Raw genomic sequence first — 22,166 nt, forward strand, 5'->3', positions numbered from 1 at the left:
TTGTCAGCAAGCAACAGGAACTTCCTTGGGGCACCATAACCTATTTTTCAGTCATTTAGAGAGTAAAACCACTCCATCACCTCCACATGCAGCCCACTGGCAAGGACAGGTGTGGGTTTTTTCCTCCCGGTCCTTGCATAATATTTCTCACTAATATAATATATTAGTAATAGACAGAAGGACAGAAATATCATGTACGTTTTTAAAATGAGAAGCCTAATAATGCTCAATTCTTTGGTCACCAAAAATAATCCAGTATTTTAAAATTAGTCTGCCAGTACCCCTTAAGCACTTATTAAGTGCTAGTCTCTGTGCTAGGTGCTGAAGCAGTAAGATGATAAGATGTGACTCTTAATTGTAATTCAATGTTGTGTTTCTCATCCTTTGTATAAAGAGATAAGTATCACGCTCCTTCTCCAGATAGAACCATCTGGAGAGAATTGGCCTCCTGGGTAAAACTTATTACTGATTCATAGAAGGGAAGATGTATATTCTCACCAACCAACAAGATATTTTTATTGAATTTCATTTTCTCATTTCATACTGTGAAAACAATAGATTTTTAATTTGTTTTCCAAATACAAAATGTTACAACATGTTGTTACAATGTTTTATAAAGTTCATTCATGATCAAATATTCAGAGTGCTTCTAGACACCAGCTAGGTGCTATGGTTAAAATGGTGAATAATAAGGAAAATGTTTTCTTAAATTGCACACACAACACTAACAAAGAGCTCTTCCCCTTACCCACCACCTTTCCTCCTTGAGAATCACTGATCTAGGGAGATAACAATAGAATTCCATGGGAAACTATTGTATGTGTGATTTTCCAAGGCACTATTATTCCCATTCCATTTAAAAAATAAATTGTATTGACTTCTTACCATTATAAAAATAATGCATTAAAAATATGGAAAAGTTGGGAAATACAGAAAAGTGGAAGAGGCTAAAATAATTCATTCATAATCCTACCACCAGGGTCAATTAATGTCAATGGTTTAATACATTTCCTTCCAGTGTTATTCCTCTTACTAGATTACTTTTACTCTAAAAGGAAATATAACAAGAAAGACATGAGAGCAATCCTGTATAAAGAAAATTAATCGTATGGAAGTTCCTAACACAAGGTCTAAACAAATGTGAAGACCACAAAACCGTCAAACCACTGAAAATTAGAGTACACATTTAAGTTAGTTACAACCATAAAATCAATACGCTTTGCTTTTATCTGTTTGATTATTTTTTAATAGAATTCCTTTAAAATTCATATGGAACTCTTAAGTGTTGAAAACTAGACCAAAATTAAGAAGAAGAAGAATGTGGGGGAGGGGCATCACCTTGCCAGATACTAAAATAAATTACAGACCTATTACAAAGAAGCAGTATGGCTCAGGCCTGGCAATAGATAAACAGACATGTGGACTAGAGAAAAAAATTGAAAAAATAGATATTAGTACATGCAGAAATTTAATTTACTAGAGAAAAGGCAGTTTACTATGTGATGCTTAAACAATTGGCTATCCATCTAAAAGAAACTACACTTGGACCTCCTAGCTTTATATAAAAATAAATTCAAGATGGAAAAATACTACTGGTAAAATATTATGAATACACAAAATAAAAATTAGGATTTAAATTAGAAGAAAATTTAAGAAACTAGGTGGGAAGACCTTTTAAAGCAAGACTGGAAACCCAGATTCTGTAAAGAAAGAGCGATAGATGTGATATCATAAGATTTTTTTTTATTTTGTGGAAGAAAATTACAAAAATAAAATCAAAGAACAAATGGTTGATGGTGAAAATATAGCAACTAATGTGACCCCTCCCCCAAAATTGATAATATTCAAAGAGTTTTAAAAATTAATAAGAAAAAAAGCAACTATATAGGGGCCAAGGATACACATGGGTAATTGACAGATAAGGAGTCCAAAGGGACCATAATAATATGAAAACATGCTTAACCTCATTAGAAGTCAAAAAATTGAAATGTCTAATGCTTACTCATTAGACTAGCAAAAATTAGGAAGTAGAGAAATAGGAGTGCTGGTGGAAATGTGAGGAAAATGATATTCTCAAACACTGCTAGTGGGAGTGTGGTTTGTTATTATATTTTTAGAAAATAATATGGGAAAACCCATTAAAATTTAAAGATACACATATCCTTTGAACGAGTAATTTTACTTCTGGGAATTAGACCATAAAAATAAAACCATCCACAGCTAAGAATATGTGTCTACAAATATTTGTAGTGATAGCACTTTTTTTATGTGTTGAAAACTATTCACAACAGAATGTCTATTGATAGCAGAATACCTGAATAAATTTTAGCAAATTCATACCTCATACAACTATGGAAAAGAATAAGACATCTTTCTCAGAATCTCCAAGACGTATTTCAAAGTGAGAAAATCAAGACACAGAGCAATACACACACACACACACACGCATATACTGTGTATATAGCCTGATCCCACATTTTAAGATAAATAGGGACCATTCCCCTGTATATCAATGTATATCACAGTGCTGTGTGTGACCATCGAGAAAGGAGTAGAGGAACACATCAAGCTGTATTCACTGGTTTCTCTGAAGAGGTACAGGCAAAGCAAAAAGAAAGGAAGAAGGGAACAAGAAAGATAAAAAAATACTGTAGCATAATAGAAACTACCCATGATACAACAAAAGAAAATGTAGGAAATAAAATTCTATCCATTATCTTAATGGAAATAGTCAATAATAGCATAAGTTCATGGACAGGGACCAGAGGTGACATGGCCAAATAAAATAATAATTTGATTTCTACATGGGATTAAGACAATTTTTGCTTGGAATCTTTTAAGAGAGTTTCTGCAAAATAATAATGTTTCAGAAGGAAATAGAAGAAATCTGGCAGTACCCCCTCAAGCAACTTAAAAGCAGCTTTGCCTTTTGACACTGTATTTCCACTTTTAGGAATTATTTTTAAGGAAATAAACAGATGTAGACAAAATGCATGTTGAAACACCTAAATAATTAAATAACTTCTACAAGATACAACATAATTTCAACTTGCAAAATACATACCTGTGTGTATATGTGTGTATATTATGTATATATGTTATACACAAATGCTATACAAATATAATGTTAATGAAAATCCAAGATACAACATAATTTCAGTTTGTAAAATATATACTTTGTATGTATACATATGTATATGTTTTGCAAATGGAAATTGTGTTGTATTTTGGGTTTTTGTTAACATTATACTGTGGGAATTTTTTATTTTTTATTTAATATACAAATATATGCAAATAAATATATATACATATACACATACATAAATACTAAGCAAAGACTACAAGAAAATATATTAAAATATTGTTAGTGATTATCTATGGCTGGTGAGTAGGTGATTTTTATTTACATCTTTGTTCTTTTCTCTTCAAAGAATGTTCAAATTAACATGCATTCTATATACAATATGCAAAACACAACAACTATTTTTAAATGGAAGCAAAAGAAAGGTGATGAGTTGATTTAAAAATGAAAAACGGTACTCCTACATAATTCAACGTTCAGAAGCATAACCTTCCTCCAATGCTCTTCAACATTAGAAAGTAGTGTCAAAGATCTCAGCAGCCTAACCTGTGTCTACATCACCTGGACAAAAGTCAAAGTCCAGCATCCCCTAGATTAACAACCTGGTCCTCCAATATCACCTAAACCCTGGATACTACACATCCTCAAATTTCGAGGATGAATCGCTCAGGTAGCCAGTTCTCAGAGAGGCTACACAGAAAGCCTTCCTACGAAAACCAGCAAAGCTGTTTTTTATATTACCTCTAGTGAACAAGGTTCATAATTTATTTCTTCAGATTTCCAGTTAGAGCAGATATCTCTAGTTTGATCTGAGCTCTCAAAACTGGAAACACCTCCTCTGTTTTCTCTGTTGGTTTTCCTCCTGGGTAGAAAGGATTTCAGCTGAAATGCAAGGCAAAGGCACTGGTGTTAAGAGGACAACAAGCCTGCAGTGAAGTGAGCTGGTGAGGTTTCATGGCACAGGAAGGATAACCAATAAGCCTTGTTCTTATCCCAGAAAACCTTCCCTGACAGGCCAACGAGATAAACATCAACCCTCGAAAACATGCTTCTCCCCTCCCACCTGCCTTCCTACCCATCCCTTGAAAGGACTCTGGTTTCCTGGTTGACAAGGATTCCCAGCTACATCTTGTTCCCATGGTCCAATGGGATTGAAGAAAGATCAACAGAAACATGGGTGGATTTCTTTAAAACATACTAGCCAACGTCTCCTGTTGCCAAAGCAATTGGAAGAAATGTGTTCGGCACGCTTGTGCTGAGTAAAGTTCACAAAACTATTCTGAAAAGTTTTTTAGTAATCAACTAGTACCAAAATATTTACACTTTGATGGGCAGTAATATTATTACTTAAATAGGTGCCCAAACAGTGGCTACATGTCGTAATGGGAAGAAAACGTGGACATGGATGTATGCGTGCATGTCCTCAGCTGATTCTAGCTCCTGGTGTCTAGCTCTCTTAGGCATCATGGAACCCAGACTTCCAGATGACTAAGATTTTCACTTCTTATGAGAATATGTTGTTGCTGTATACATATAGCTTCAGACTGGTTAGAAAATTCTGATCCATCTGATTTGCAACTATGTGTCAGGTCAACAATATGAACAGAAAACTACTATAATTAGCTGTGTAGCACTGTTATGTAGACAGGCCAAAATAAATTGAATGAACCAAATTGAATCTTTTAGACTCAACGAACCATACTCAAAGTGTGTATTAGGGCTCTCATTAGCACATATCCAGACAGATAAATTAATAAGAGAAGTGCCTTCTCATGGCACCTGGCCTAAAGGCAGGAGTTACAATAAACAATACTAGAGTATATTTACTGGGCTGCAATTTACTTAGAGACAAGATTAAAACCAAAAGATAGGGTCAAAACTAGGAGAAATCACAGCAAATAGGTACCAGTAAGAACAGAAATACAGCAGAGAAGTAATTTGACCCAAATGGAGAGTGAAGAGAGGATAATGGTAACTTATTCAATAGTGGAAATGAACACATATTGTTATATTGTATTCAGTTCTTGGTTATTCATGTGTGATTTACCAATTTTGTGGATTATCCTTCCCTCTGCCCGTCCTTATACATCCATCTGAGTCATCTCTTGCCATCTTCAGTTCATATGTGCCCAGGGGACCCCAAAATAACGTTTACCATTAATCTATTTCAAACTCAATTAGCAAAGCAAACCTGATGGTATGGCTCTGGTTTACTGATCAAAGACCCCTTCACCTCTAGAAATCAAATCTGATGTCACATTTTCACTAGAGAGAGAGAAGTCAGAATGGGAATTGAATTTGGTAAATGAGTTTACTGGTCAACTAACCTTTGCCTGTTGCCTTTTTGCTAAGTTAAATTGATCCAGATATAATCAGTCAACTCCATTAACTGTCATTTACCGGCAAGACAGTGTACTCATAGGATGATGAAATATAGAAAAGTCACTGCCCAAAGTTGGTAAAGGCTTACACTCAGAGTTCTTGACTTGAGTGGATGAGTTCTAAACAGTAAAAAAGGAAATCATAGGAATTTGTTCCAGGCGAAGGGGATACAAATATTTCACAGTGGAAATTTGAGCTCCTCATTTCAGTGGATTATAAGCTTCTCGAGGGAAGAGGCCTTTTCTTTAATACTGTTTCTGTATTTCCTTCAATATCTAAGCCCTTTGCCTGCAAACATAATCTGAAAACCCATATTTACAGTGGCCAAGCTCTTGAGTTACTGTTCTAAGTTCAAGTCTTGTTATACCATTTACCAACTGGATGACCCTCAGCAAATTACTTGATTTCTCTGAGCCTTGGTTTACCTCCCTAGAAAGTGGGTATAATGATACCCACTCCTAGAGATGTTGTAATGACTAAGTAAGCTATTCACTCTAAGGTGCAAAGCACCATGGCCAGCAGAAAATGTGATCAATACAGGGAGAGGTAGTATTACTGTCATTATATTACTTACTTGACTGACTGACTCCAGGGATGAGTAAAGTAGATCATAAAAGAAACAGGACTTTAAAGAATTGGTTATTTAAATGGAAGAGCTGGATCTTTAAAAAAAGAAAGAAGCATTGGTAGCGGACAACCCCACATGTGGGTACTACACTAACCTACTAACATATTTTATGTATTTTATTCTTTAGCCCTTAGATTCTTTCTACTGATACTTAAGACCAACATTTACTAAAACATAGAGCTTTGGAAGTGGGAGAAACACGGATAATCTGTGTTGTTTATAAATAAAAAATGGGGGGGGGGATGATTTTGGTGTTATTACCCAAGTGACACAAGATAAATGCACAAAAAGCCCCAGGTTCCATGGCATCTGGAATCCCAATGGTTTTGTTCAGACCTCTTTCAAAGTCCCGGCAATGGCACAACCTCAGACCTTTTCAGGATAATCAGCTTCCGATCCAGGACCTCAAAGTGCGAAGAGAAATTCAAGCCCACTCAGAGACCGACAAGCATGTAGAAACACAAAAGTTGAGGAAAGGAATAGCATGTTAAAAACTGTGTAGGACCCAAACTCCCAGTGGTTTGTACTGGCTCTACTTTCTTCAACCCCAGGTGGGTAGAGGACTCATTTTTTGGTTAAAAAACTGTTCCTTCCTTCCTCTTCATTGTCTATCTCCTTGTTCTCCAAACTAGCTGTCTGCTCTGAGCTGGCAAATAGCTACAGGCACTGTCTCCTTGGAAGTAAGAAGCTCCAGGAGTTCATCCTGTTCCCAGTTCTATGATTCACAGGAGAGTTCCTTCACAGCTGCTCAGACTCTTAATACAAGGATTAAAACTATAGCTGTTTAAAATTCCTAAGCCAGTGGAGGTTTTGCGGGGCTTCTAAGCAGCCAGCAGTCAGCCAGGCCCTTGCAGACAAGGCTCTGCAGGTTCCGTGGACCCAGGAACAATAGTACAGCCCCACCCTCCCTTGGAAGACTGGCCTGACCAGTCCCACTGCACTTTTGAGGACAGTGGCCAAGCCTGGCATTGGTGACAATAACGTTTTGGTTATTTACTAAGTAAAGGCTTCACCTAGAAACCTTCATTTCCTATACAGCAGGGTAGACGAGGTCCAACGGAAAATTTTCCTGAAATACTTCCCTAAAAGAGGCCAGTTCTACAATGAGGAGGTGACCCACTGAGCAATATATGCCAGTTTGATCCTTAGAGAAATCAGTTTTAATCCACTAGCATCTCTAGCTGATTGGCAGACAGACCTGGGTCCCATACCGAAGCCCTCCCTTGTAATTTGGGCAGGTTACATAAAAATCAATCTTCCAGTATTACTCAGTTGACTCAGACTTCCTGTGCTTTGGAACATTTTGAATGATAGCATGGTATTTACAAACCAGAGGGGCTTTTAATCTTTTACATCCCATGCTGGTACTGGATTCACAAACTGCTAAATAAATAGCCTCTCAAATTGGCTTCTAGGCAATGGTGACAATTTGTACTTTCATTGTAAGATATGCATGGCTTTTCAAGAGGTTTGCTAACTAGTTTAGAAATGTTCCATGGAGAAAATGAGAAATGGACTTGAAAGTCACCTATTTTCTCTTTTAAATTTTAAATAAAAAACAATGTGATTACTTGGTGATCACAAATAAAGTGAAATGGCTACTTGTTCACCTAATCAGCTTTTTTCTTTCCTTAAGAACCTGCCACTTGCCACTTCGAATAATTCAATTCAATAGAAAGGTTTCTCAGTGACTGAGAATGTAAGAATCTTGTCTCTATTTTTAGGTAGGTAATTGAAAATACAAAGTCTATACTCTGAAGATGTTCTCCTATTTTAGAGTTAAATTAAACACACACACTAGACACACAGACATGGAAAACAAACTTATGGTTACCAAAGGCGAAAGGGGTGAGAGATAAATTAGGAGTTTGGGATTATCATATATACCACTATATATAAAATAGATAACCAGTAAGGACCTACTCTATGACACAGGGAATATTCAGTATTTTGTAATAACCTATAAGGGAAAAGAATCTGAAAAGAATATATACATATATATACGTATATATGTTAGAATATATATATATATATATATATATATATACACACATAACTGAATCACCTTGCTGTACACCTGAAACTAGCACAACACTGTAAATCAACTATACTTCAATAAAAATTTAAACACACACACGGGCTTCCCTGGTGGCGCAGTGGTTGAGAATCTGCCTGCTAATGCAGGGGACACGGGTTCAAGCCCTGGTCTGGGAGGATCCCACATGCCGCCGAGCAACTAGGCCCGTGAGCCACAACTGCTGAGCCTGCGCGTCTGGAGCCTGTGCTCCGCAACGAGAGGCCACGATGGTGAGGCCCGCGCACCGCGATGAAGAGTGGCCCCCACTTGCCGCAGCTGGAGAAAGCCCTTGCACAGAAACGAAGACCCCACACAGCCAAAAATAAATAAATAAATAAATATATAATAATTAAAAAAAAAAAACTTAAACACACACACACACACACACACATATTTTGCTTCTTATTAGTACCATACAACTGGCAAAAGAAGAAGGAGGTTGTGAAAATCACATCAGGAAATGTTTTCACTTCCTAGCAGCTATGGTAAAGCTCTGAGGGGAAAAAGAATGAAATAAAAGACCTTTTTTAAAAAAAAGTTTGGGCTTTCTGTATGTAAAGTGGACTACTGAGCATTGTAGATACATTTATTAACACCCCTGATAACATGTAAAGTAACTTCGACCACACAGTGTATACGGAGGATGTTTTAAGTACACCATCCACTATATCAACTCAGGTCCATAGAATGAGTTCCATTTCTGTAGGTCAATTTTGCCACTAGAGCCAAAAGTCCTGGCCCACAGTATCTCCAAACATGAGTTCAGCAGCAGAGTTGCACCTGCTGTGGCTGTGTTGTATGGGTTTACAACAGAGATTCAGACATTGCCCTATGATAGGAAAAGCAGTCACTACCCAGAGCAAGTGAGAAATTTAGCAATGACACTTAATACACGCTTTTATCCTATTACTTATAAAACAACTTCCTTAATCCTTACTTGCATGCAAAGTTCTTCTTGAATTTTTACTTTATTATGAGATATTCCAGTTGACTCCCTTGGAGTACTTCAAGAGTATTCCGTGGGCAGTTTTCACTGTGAATTTCAAACATCAGCCTGAGCTATTGAAAAAAGGCCCTGGGTTATTTTTTTGTTTTTAAAATGCTATACATAATGGCTTTCAACGTACAAGACATGATAGAGTGAAAAAAATACTTGTTTAACTTCTTAACTTTGTTTTTCTCTCTGTAATACTAGCCTGACTGTGTTTTTTCTTAATTCCAAGCAGCAGGGAACCTAATTTATGAACTTTTCCTCAATAAAAAAACAACGAATGGAAAGTTTAACATTGAATTAAGGAGGCTTCAGGATTAGCAGGTACACAATGACAGATTTATAGGGGCCAAGGACTGATAACTATATTTTAGGTCTAGGAAACATCTGCTCAGAGTAAGTAGTTTATGGTTCTCATATCAAATAGAAGAAAAAAAACCACATTGATCTGAGACTTTGGTAGTTTTATTTTTTATTTTTTAACCAACGGTAATGCAAATCCTATTCCAGTGAGCTTGTACAATTCCTTGATATGTTCTACTAAAATCCAGGGGATACAGAAATTGCCACATGAGGAAATGGTAAAGGTAAGAGAGAATCAGAGTTTTCGATGGAAAATTCATAAGCCCATGCTGTAGGGGGGAAAGGTTAATTAAATAACATTCAATTAATCTAAAATTTTTTCTCCATGTAAGACTATAGATTATATGGGCTTCCTCAATCACCTCAACATACTAATCTAAAATAGTGAAATCCCTGGAAATACTCAGAATTCAACATGTCACAGATAGTAAATACAGATACAGAGAAATTTTGCATAAACATACAACAACCTTGGTAATGAACTCGTCTTTTTTTTTTTAACGCCAGTCTTTTAGACTCATTCTAAATAATTACATGAAGCCAGGAATTGGCTGTCATCCAGTGAATTTGGACTGTGGACACTGACCAAACTGTCTGACATTTTACCCCCTTCCCATCTATTTTCAGTCCACATTTTCCCTCCACGGTGACTTTCTGGTTATGTATTATCTGGTTTTGGCTGTCTCTACTGCCCACTTCAGATAACTGCTCAGCTCTCCACTTGGCTTCTTGCTGGGTAGGCTTGACCGAAGAGAATGGATGAAGAAAGAGCCAGCATTTTCTTTTGATCTCTTAGAGCTCAGGATTCTGTTATATAATCTACCATAAATCCTGGCAATAGAGATTGACATCAACTTCCAAACTTGCCATAATATGACACTCCTCGTTGATTCATTATAAATCCTGACATTTCTTAATTAACATGAACTCAATACTTCAGTTTGTCAGTGATAAGACATTTTTTTTTAGTTGCCTTCTCCATAGTTTTAAGGGTTGCCTTGATTAATTTTTCTCTTCTGCAATCTAAGCCTTAAATGCCAAATGTTCTAACTGGCTATCTGCCTCTAAGGTTTAAGCTCACAGATGTTTCCTTGTGGCCACAGCAAATACCACTCCTCTGAGAATAAGTCTGATAAACAAAATTGGCAATAAATTTAGAACTAAAGAGCTGGATAAGAAATTTAAATACAGCCCTTGTTAGCTACACTTTCGTACATCTACAAACTTGCCTAGTGTACTCAATTCTCAAATATTGGTGTTAGTGGATTCTAGAAATCCCGTCAACAAATTAAAGCCTTAAACAATCCAAAAACTTCCTTCACTTTAACAGTATAAATCCCTTTCCCTACTGAACACATTACCATGGCTGCTAACAAGTAGAAAATTGGCCCACTTAAGTTTCGCTTCTATTCCAAGGGCAGAGGGAGGACTAAAATGGATAGAATCCAGATGGTGAGAAGAGTGTGAAGCAAGGGCCCTGTGTAGTCTGAACACGAATAATTTGTGAACTGCTCTGAATGATGAATACTCAACTATATCAATATTGCTTATGCAACATGAATGCCATAGTAAGCAGGAGACCTTTGCTTTCTGCTTTTTTGTTTCCTAGAAAACAACACTCTTCTATGAATCTTTTCCTTCACAAACTAGATTTGAAGTACCTCTTTGCTTGATTTGTGAAGCCTAAATAATCTGGAGGAATACACCAGCAAACCAATGTGAGCGATGTTCTTCATGCTGAATATTATGATGTCACCCTGTCCCTGTACCTTTCTACTTAAAATACGATGCCCAGGCATTGTCCACCAGGGAGCATTCTCAGGAGTAGAGTATTATCACTTGAGATTTATTGTAACTGAAATTAAATTATTTAGTGTGCTTTCCCCCCCCAACTCCCAACCCCCAATAAGTCGTTGCCTTTTCTTTTTTTTTTTTTTTTTAATTGGTATCCTTGCCTTTTATTTACCCTTAGAAGAGAAGGAAAAAAAAGAGGCAAAAAGAAAGCACAATCTGACCCCTTCCCTTTATCCTCAGATCACTGGATTCATAAGCATAAAACACTTCAGGCAGCTGCAAGCGATATCAGAGTCTTCTTTCTCTGGTCAGGGTCCTAAATCAATGGAATGATGATGTGTCTTTTATTCCCAGCATAGATGCCCATGGGTTTGACTGTGCTTATATAAGTATCTCAATTCACTGTTCTAAGTGTGGACTGCTGAAAGCAAGAACTATAGAATCATAAAGCATGGCCACAGAGACCATAGGGCTCCCCTAGTCCAATGCCTCCATTCAACTGATGAGGGAAATGGGGCCTCAAAATTGGACTTGTTCAAACAAAGCTGGAGACATAACACTTTCTGGTTTCAAAAAATATTATGAGGCTACAGTAATCAAAACAGTATTGTACTGGCATAAAGACAAACATATGGACCAATAGAATAGAATAGAGAGCCCTGAATAAATCAGCACATACACAGTTGATTGATCTTCAACAAGGTTGCCAGGAATACACAATGGGGAAATGATTGTCTCTTCAACAAATGGTGTTGGGAAAACTGGATATCCACATGGAAGAGAATGACGTTGGATGCTATCTTACATAGTACACAAAAATCGACTCAGAATGGATTGAAGACTTAACTGTAAGACCTAAAACTGTAAAACTCCTAGAAGAAAATGGGGGAAAGTTTCATGACATTGGTCTTGCCCATATTTTATTGGATATGACACTAAAAGCACAGGCAACAAAAACAAAATAAACAGGTGGAACTGCATCAAACTAAAAAGCATCTGCACAGGAAATAATCAACAGAGTGAAAAGACAACCCATAGGATGGGAGAAAATATTTGCAAACCGAATATCTGATAAAGAGTTAATCTACAAAATACGTAAGGAACTCATACAACTCAATATCAGAAAGACAATCCAATTTTTTAAGGGGCTTAGAACTTGAATAGACATTTCTCCAAAGACATACAAATGGCCAGTGGAGACATGAAAAAATGCTCATCATCACTAATCATCAGAGAAATGCAAATCAAAACCACAATGAATATCACTTACACCTGTCAGGATGGCTATTATCAAAAACAAAAAAGACAAGTACTGGCGAGAATGTGGAGAAATTGGAACACTTGCACACTGTCGGGAGGAATGCAAAATGGTTTAGCTGCTGTAGAAAACAGTATGGAGGTTCCTAAAAATCAAAATAAAACTACCAGATGACCCAGCAATCTCACTTCTGGGTATACATCCAAAAGAATTGAAATCAGGATCTGGAAGAGATATTAGCATAACCATGTTCATTGCAGCACTATTCAAAATAGTTTGCTCAATGTGAAAACAACCTAAAAGTCCACCAAGAGAGAAATGGATTAAGAAAATGTGGTATATACATATAATGGAATACTATTCAGCCTTTAAAAAAGAGTAAATTTTACAATATGTGGCAATATGGATGGACCAGAAGGACATCATGCTAAGTGAAATAAGCCAGTTACAGAAACACAAGTACCGCATGATTCTGCTTATATGAGGTATCTCAAATAGTCAAATTCATAACATCAAAGACTGGCATGGTGGTTACCAGGGGCTGGAGAGAGGAGGAAATGGGAGTTATTAATCAATAGACATAAAGTTTCAGTTAAGTAAGCTCTAGAGATCTATCATACAACATTGTACCTCAGGATCAAGGAATATGTCAGGCTCTATCGAACACAATTATGTACCGAACATCTCAGGACCTCCCACAGCACTAGAGCGAAGCCGGCACAAAGCCCATCATTGCACTTGAGGCACTTTCAGTCTGGTTGGGAGCAGAGACTCTGGACAGACCTTAATAAACCACAGCTCATTCCTTAAATAAAATCAGGAAAAAAATTAACAGTGTGTGTCAAGATGAACTGTATTGGATTCTGAGTAACTCTTATCTCTAAATACCCTTTAGTAAAATTTGATGCAAGGGGAGCCTGGAGGTGAGGTAAAAGGCTTTGGGGAAGAGTTTTGTGTTTCTTGCTGAAAGGTACAGAGGCAGCCATCTAAGTCCTTTTGTCTTGAGTGGCCCCAGTTTCACTAGTTAATTATAGAAACAAAGATAAGCAAAAAAAAAGAAGGAAAGAAATTTGTATCTGTATTTGTCACACAGTTTTAAAGTGAAGTATATTAAAATGGATTATCAGATGTGATGTGATCATCTTTATTAATTTACTGTACATGGTTTCAAGGAAATGAACGCTGACAGATGATGGCTATAGTAAATAAAGATGAGTGTACAAAAGACCAATGTTTTCTGTGAGATAAACTCAAAATTTCTTGCGGTTTCTTTGTATCTTTTTAGAAATTCTGAAAGGAAATACCCCATTGAGACTACTTCTATGAACAGCAGAGGGAGGAAGGGTCTCAGAAATGCAGATTATCCATTTGTGAAAGTGCTATAAGGGCTCCTGAACCAACCTAGGGGAAGAGGTATGTTTAGAGAGCTTGCTCAGCTGCTGGCTATCTGATAAGAGAACAGTTTGATGGAATCAGAGGAAAAAGAAATGCCAAAACCCCAGTGGCAATCTACTATCCCAGCAAAGGGCAAGGACCTAGACCAGCAGCCTTAGCAAGTCTTACACTTGTCAGTTTCCCTAAGTTGTCATTTTGTTGGGGCCTGTCTCTTCCCCCTCATGACTGCCACTTCCCACAAGGGGAAGCTGGAAGACTGCGTCCCATTTGTATTCATTCTTAGCAGGAAACCTCAAAGAATTGAGAGTTGGGGATGGCTATAAATAGAAGAGCGAAGCCAGCTGAAGCTCCTGAAGGCCGGGGTTAGGAAAATGAAGCTCCAGGTGTGCAGCTGAACCAGTCTTTGTGGTTTTTTACAACAGAACGGCAAGGGCAGCTCCTAGCCACTTGTCTTCTCAGAGGAGTCAGAGAGCATCCCGAAGACTGCAGGGATGCCCCAGGGAGAGGATTACTCAGAGAGGGAACAGGCTGACTCCCAGCCTATCCGCCACTATCCCGCCAAAGCCCCACCCCTTCTGCCCACCCTATTTACAAGCTTTGCCACACTCTCCGGAGGCCGAGACTCTCCACCCACACCTCCACCACTGCACACACTCTCAGGTCTTTGGAACATAAACCAACCCACCTCTCATACCCATTTCATAGCCCCACACCAGGGCCACTCTCATTCACGTGGTGACAAGATTTGATATGTAACTAAGCCATTATTTATGCATTCCATATGTAAAACTTGTATTTCATAAAACTGAACTTTTTATAAAGGTCTTCTACTTCCATTATTTAATTTAATTTAATCCTCATGAATGGCCATGTAAGTTGGCCATGGCCAACTTCTGTAACTCAGATATCATTATTCCTCTTTTACAGATGAAGATACTGAGGCCTGGAGAGGGTATGATATTATCTCTTGTCAGCCCTAGATGCTCAACTTGCTTCTCCAAGGCAAGGATCATAATGATCAAAAACTTTAGAAATGAATATTTTGTCAAGGGATGGTTGAGAGCATGGGCTTGGGAAACAGAGAAGCTTATCTTCAAGTCTTAGAACTGTCAGTTATAAAGCCATCTAACACTGGACACATTACCTAACTTTGCAAAGCCTTAGTGTCCTCATTTGTTAAATTGGAATCATACTATTGTTTACCACTTGAGGCTGTAGTAAGGATTAAATGTGATCATGCCTTTAAAAAGCATTGTACAAAACAAGAGCTCCCTAAACGGGAATTGTTAATATTCAATATAATTGCTGTTCCTACCACCTCATGGGCATGAAGTATTTGTTATACAGCCAGTGAGGGAGAGGCCATCCCAGGTCTTTGGCATCACACTGAATGAGAAGTCAGGGTACAACTCCACACGTGCGTAGACTCAGGTTTTGCCCAACCACCAAGCAAAACACTTCTTTGGACAGCAAAATGAATGTGAAGCATTTGTACCAAGTTTCATACATACTTGTCTCAGCAAGTATTTGCCCATTTTCTTTGCTACTCTTCTTATCACAAATGGGTGTGACTATCCTTAGGGTCACAAAGGAAAAGAAGTCATGATGGAGGGCAGGATATTAAGGGTTTCTGCACCTTCTCTTCCAACACTATGCTCATTACAGAAGCAGCAGCATTGCAACCGTGGCATGCTCAGCTGGCTGCATTTGTTGCCTTTTTTTTCAGGTCAAGTTCCCTGTTACGGTCCAATGGATGCAAACTCCTAGTGTCTGTGGTGCGGACCATGAGGTCTGGTCACTTATTCCTCCAACATCTATTATCAGATACTGTACTAGGCTTGGAATAAAAATGACTTCATTATATTTAGTTTCTAACATGTGAGGACCGCATTGAGTGGCTTAATATCATTTATTCCACACAATTATACCCAGTGGCCACTCTTATTATCCCTACTTTGCAGATGAGAACTTTGAGGGCAGAGGTTAAGTATCACAACTAGAAGGAGATGGGAGCTATGGCTTGGACTCAGCAGTCTCCTGTGGACTTGAATTGAACTACCGAATATCTGAATCCTCACCAGAGAGTTCCTGCTAGGGGAGACCTGAGCAGAAGCTTTCCAGCAAGATATTTTTAGGGGTGAATAGATAATGCAAGCCTCTGCATCCTGACTCTTTCAGATTGTGAAAGAAAAAATTTTACACTCCTTAGAAAGAATCATAAACTCACTGATGTGCAAGGTTTTGTCGGGGTCCAGTGGGAATGATCCAGAGGAAGTCTACTGAGATGTTGCCCAGAAGGCAAGCTCACCGACCTCACCATCACCTTCATCAAAAGCCACCTGTTAAGTACCTGCATCTAAAACTAGCACTTTATTACACCCTGTGCAGGGAGATTCACAGGGGGATTAAGGAGAGAGACACAGCCCTGATGGAAATGAATGGGCAGGACCACTTCTCAACCAGTACGGGTGAAACATGGCTATGAATATTTTACAAAACTGTGGACAGTCTATTCAGAGCTGGGTCAGTCTCATCCTTGCCTATTAATCGTTGCAGCCAATCTGCAACCATAAACCAGAGCTGTTTTCTGTTTCTGGCAAACCGAAGCCTAACTACCAGGCCCTCAGCCCCAGCAGTTGTTCTGATCAACTGGACTAAATGAATACAGACAAATACTCTAAGAAGCTACAGAAAACCTCGTAAAAATGTTTAGCAGACATGCAGTGCAAATATTTATATTGTACAGAGGTTTAGAGTGGGTGTTAGGGAGAAGGAAGAAGGTAGTTAGCTCTATATCCTAAACTGAATGAAAGATACAGAGTTAACTGAAGTGAAAGATAACTGTTTGACTTTGTCCTTGCTGCGAAAGATAACTGTTTGACTTTGTCCTTGCTGCAAGTTTGAGATGCATGAGCTTTATCCTCTTCCTGACTGTCACTGCCATAAAACAAAACAAATGTCTCCAAGGGTCTAAGAAAAAGATCCTGCTAGGAAATATGACCCTTATATTCATATTCAAAATTTTGCTTTTTTCCCCCTCCATGTTATCTCTGATAATTACATTATTTTTATTCCTAATTTCTTTAAAATCTAACACACTGTATAGTATTACATCTAACCTCTGGAATAGTATAGCCGCGTGTGTTAAAGCCTAGTGAGCAGTCTTCGTAGGATATTCACAAAATTGGAGCAAACATTTGCTTTGGAGAAATAAGAAGGGGTTGTAAGGAGTAGAAATGGGGTCTGAAGCCTAGATCTCAAAAGTGCCCACCTAATTTCATTTCTTTTGTCTCTCGGTTCATGTTAAGATAAAACTCAAATACTTCTTCTACCTCATATTCATAAGTTCACTCTCAACATTAATATACACCATATACATGATATATGTGATACATACATTGCATTCAAAACCAGATGAGTTTCCCAGCAACCTCTGCAAGCCTATTAGATCTGGCCCAGAAAGCCAGTAGAAATCTGGCACCTTTGAACAGGAATCATTGCCGTGATCCAAGTCCTGATAAAGCCCAATCCTAAAAAAAAAAATCATGTTGGCTTCTATGGGCACGTCTGGGAGAGCAAAAACTGGTTACCCTCTTGACACAGCACGAAACTTAGAACTCAACGCGCATTTCCTGAAACGTGTGGCATTCCTCTAACCGAAATGAAAGTATGCTGCCCTGTCTTTTGTGACTGCCACATCATACTCAAGTAGCACTCTGCTTGTGGTGGGGAGGCATTTATGTGCATACCATCCCCTGTAAAAAGCGACTGGGAGTTTTTTACAGGGGAGCAAACTGAGGCAGCAAGACCCAAAAGAACTTACCTGAAATCACAGGGCACTTTAAAGACAGGGTGGCTGACTTTTGCATTGCTAGATGACGTAGCTTTTCAGAAAACTTGACTGCCTTCGGGAAGCAAATAATGGCTTATTCAGATTGCTTAGTTCAAACTCACATAAGTTACGGCACCAGAGATTAAGAAAACAGGTAGCGTGTTCATGCTAGTCCGTGATCAGGCCAATTAATAACTTTTGAAATTCTGCCGCATTTCAGTAATCCAGAACTTCCTAGCTAGAGCTGGATCAAATAAATAGGCGTTATCTGGGACAGGCAGACAGCCTGTCAGTGCTGTACTAAGAAAAGGGTAGTCGGGTTGCCCTCTGACTCAGCTGAATATTATTCGAAAAGTGAATTTTCACTGTACCAAGTTTAGATTTAACATTTTAACGTCGTAGTAATGCTTGCCAGTAACTTTGCAAAATATCCCTGGAGCATTAAGAGAAAAATGAACATCTTTTCATAGGAGAGGGAAGCTCTAAAGTTACATCATGCTTGTAAATAGTAGCACATATAACAAAAAGAAAAAAATATATTGAGAAGAAGAAATAGGAGTACCTACTTGAGGAGAAGAATGTCACTGAAAGACTGTCTTCTTATGCTATAGAAGGGGCAAGGGAAAGGAACATTAACCTTTCAAGCCCGTTAAGGAGCTTCTGAGCATGGAGCCTTTATTTTCAGTTTTGGTGAAAGCTGTTCTGAGGCAGTAGACAGGAGGCTGTTATGACCATGAAATTAGGAAATGTGGGAACTCAAAAATAAAGAACTAGCACCACCATTTGACTAGGAGTGGAAACATCTCCCGTACAAAATAGAGGAGGGGGTGGCCTTTCTTTCTCCACATGAGGCCTGTTTCTAACTATCTTAGCACTTGGGTCAAGGTAGACATCTCACAAGGGTGTAAGTCATCTGTTAATCTGCCTGAAATTTTTTTTAACGTAATCCAGCTGATTTTCTCTTCACTACTAATGAAGCTTGAAGTCTAGACAGGCATGCTGAGTTGGAAAAATAATAATAATCAAGCATTCATTCAGCACATAAATTTTGTTAATCCCAGGTTAGTTAAGGAGTCGGGACACATGTTTCGTGAGCGTTTTCGTAACTTTCTCGTTCAGCATTGACTCAACGACTCTGCATGTCTGGTTACTGATGAATTAGGTTCTTGACTTCAGTATCCTGCAGAGGTTAGCTTCGCTCTGACTCTGAAGCCATTCCTCTGCCACCTGATCTTCCCATGAACATCTGGCTTTTCCTCCAGCCATTTAAGAGTTTGTGGGATGTTTTGTTTTGTTTCATTTGCATGGGTAGTACGTATTCTAAAGGATTTTTTTTTGGAACATATTAGATTTTTCTGCTCAAGTCTGAAGAAAGGCTGGTTTTCTGCAAGTGAGAATGGTGGAAGAGAGGGTGAAGAGGAGGAGGCTCTCTTGCTCCTGGGCTTTCTAGAATCTCCAAGTGCAGGTTGACATCTGTAGGGCAAGCCATGCATCTCAAAATCGGCTTAGGAGAGAAAATCCAAATTCTCATAATCAATGCTTTAAAACATTTAGAAATAAAGGCTCTTAATTGTCTTCCATCATCTCTATACTTGCCAGTTAGCCTGTAAAATAATTTGAATATGCAAATTTGTCTGAGATTAATTTCCACATAGAGCAGGACATATTTTAGGTAATGTGTAAAGTATTTCATTTTGACTTAAGAAACATAGAATTTCAACAAGATTCACTTACCAAAAATGTATACTAATGCATTGTGGCAGTTTTATTAGCTTTTTATTATTTTTATTATGATTTGTGGCAAAAGGTAAATTATTTACTAAAATGTTTTGAACATTTAAAACATTTTGAAAGCAAAATATTTTTTTCTAAATTAATTAACTCCTTCAATTATTTGATTTGCCAGAATGGGTGAGGTATGCTTTTCAAATAGCATTTAACTACCTGTTAAAATCAGTTGTGCACATCAATACAGAGAAGAAAATTATCTAGAGCAACATTTCTCAAAATAGGACATCCAGTGAATTCTGAAGGTTATGGATTATTTTCTACTCATTAGAAAATTTAAATGTATAATATACAATTCAGATAAAATAAAAATTAGATCAATCATCCTTCAAAGACTATTACTGACATTCATTTGTATTCCAGTATGTGCTTTCTCAAGTGGGAGAGTAAAAATAACAGCAAAAGCCTTCTGAGCAGGTACTAGAGGTCAATACTACTCTAAGCACTTTCACAACAACTCAATGAGGTAAGTACCATTGCAAACCCATTTTACAGATGAGGAAACCATAGGATACCAAGGTTAAGTACCTACCCCAACATTTTATAGCTGGAGTCACGGTTCAAACTCAGGTGGTCTGACTCAATCACCAAAGCTTTTAACACTCCACTGCAGAATCAAAACCAGCACACGGTGGGAACACAAATGTTCTACATGTATCATTGGAAGAAAAAGTTGAGAAGTTATCAGTGAATGGGCAAGAACATGTTTTACAGATTGATATAGAAAGGTTACTATGAATCGTCTTAAAGTTTATCATGCTAATGAAAACACTAAAAATAAAAATGTCTGCTTGGACTGACACTGTTTTAAAATATTCTGTGCTTTCTTCTAGGAAAAAAAAATCTCCTTGGAGGAAAAGTTTCTAATTAAATTGTGTTCACCATTGTTAGATAGACTGAATAATGAAAAAACAAATAGGAAGGGAAGAACAATGTAAGGAAAGCAGCTTGATACAGTGTAATTGAAATAAACACGGTGCAAATTTAATCTCATAAGTATAATTCAAAGAGAAGTATCACACCTTTATGCTTAATTCCCTCACACGCATTTTGTAAGTGAAAAATGAAGGCTTTTATTTCATCGAAGTCAGGTTATCCACTATATCTTTATTTTTTAAAAAATCAACATACACATTCCCTTACAGTGGCATGTTGTTTGTTAAGAAATACAGAACAAGGAAGTTCTAGATCTTTCCAGGTTCCAACCTTTTTTTTTTTTTTCTTTTAAATACTTCCTCTCATTCCAGAAGTGATCACTAACAGCCTGGTCTTCACAAGCAAAGTAAAGCAGAAAATTGATGCAATCTGTCTGGGTCATTCAAGCAAAATTCTGCTGTGATCTGGGTGATTCAGGTTAAAATAAAACTCAGGTTTTTGATTTGGAGTGGTTTTGTCTGATGCCCCAAGCAATAGCAGAGTTTGTGACTCAATTACATAGTTAATTGCCCAAATTCTTTGTTTGCCCTTATTAGCAAAGATGTTTGCTTTGGGCGCCACTCTAAGTATGATTTCATCATACTCTGAAGGCAGCCCTGCACATTCAGTTTGCCTCATGAAGAGCAATCAAAATGGAAACTCTGCTTGCCTTGAGATACCAGTCAGTACCCAAGCACCCACTCACTCAGCTCTCTAAGGGCCATTGCCCTGACCTCAGCTCCTGTTGCCTAGACAACCAAGTCACATCCATATGACCCTCAGCCCCACCTCAGATCAGAGCTAATTGGATCAGAGATAAGCATCTAACCCAGATAGGCAGGGACCAAGGACATGGTCTAATGTGAAAAGATGAACTTGACCAATCATATTCAGCTCTCAGGATGTATGAATTTTGGAAATCTAGACTGAGATAGCGAGACACACAGGCAGGAAGGATGTCTTGGGGTAGACTGGAGGCCACAGTTAGCAAAGGCCCTTAGCAAATGAAGTTATGTGAGGACAGAGAAACCCAATGGCCAAGATGAACAAATATGGGGCTCTGGGCCCATGAGCGCGTGGCAGGGTCTGTACAGCTGTGTTGGTCACTGGCCGGGTTGTGAATGTCACACAAATTCTTCCATAACCCTTATTACCAGGTATCCAAGGGAGTCTCTGTTCCTTGCCATAAAAAACTGTAACTAAAACACTCATCCCGGATCACAGGTGCTAGTTTAGGTAGCAGAAGGCACAATATCCAGCAGTCCTGTTTTCAATGTACAGGTCCAGGGTATTTGAAAACAGAGCCTTAATAGAACCAATACCTGATGACTCAAATTGAAACTCTCTAGTTGAAGCTTATAGGGATAAAGATAGTCTCTTTCTCAAAAAAGAAAAAAAAAAAAAAAAAAAGAAGGACCAACTTCCTTCAGATAACAAAGATGTTAGGCAGAAAATACTTTTGCAAAAAGATAACAAATTCAATTAAACCTTACCCTTCATCTATAGAAAGGCCTTTAAAATTTCCCTTCATACATCACATGCCTCTTCTTTATATAGAAAAAGATATATAGCAAGTCACAAACATCCCATGTGAAGAAATAATTACTGAAAAAAACTTCTGGTAGAAGAATAAATGGGCTTTTATACTGATAGGGGTGACA

General features: G+C 38.0%; 1 protein-coding gene across 1 annotated transcript in view; it reads right to left on the reverse strand.

Moving 5' to 3' along the window:
- The window catches only part of ESR1 (estrogen receptor 1), a 384,847-nt gene extending 366,371 nt beyond the window's left edge, over positions 1-18,476 (reverse strand). Inside the window, exons 1-2 of the mRNA XM_068550713.1 lie at positions 18,369-18,476; positions 17,794-17,875 (exon numbers count right to left, since the gene is read on the reverse strand). The gene's annotated coding sequence lies outside the window, so the exon portion shown is untranslated. The remainder of the gene's footprint in view (positions 1-17,793; positions 17,876-18,368) is intronic.
- Positions 18,477-22,166: the final 3,690 nt, after the last annotated feature.

This window comes from Eschrichtius robustus, chromosome 9, assembly GCF_028021215.1.
Source record: "Eschrichtius robustus isolate mEscRob2 chromosome 9, mEscRob2.pri, whole genome shotgun sequence".
Classification (NCBI taxonomy): Eukaryota; Metazoa; Chordata; class Mammalia; order Artiodactyla; family Eschrichtiidae; genus Eschrichtius; species Eschrichtius robustus.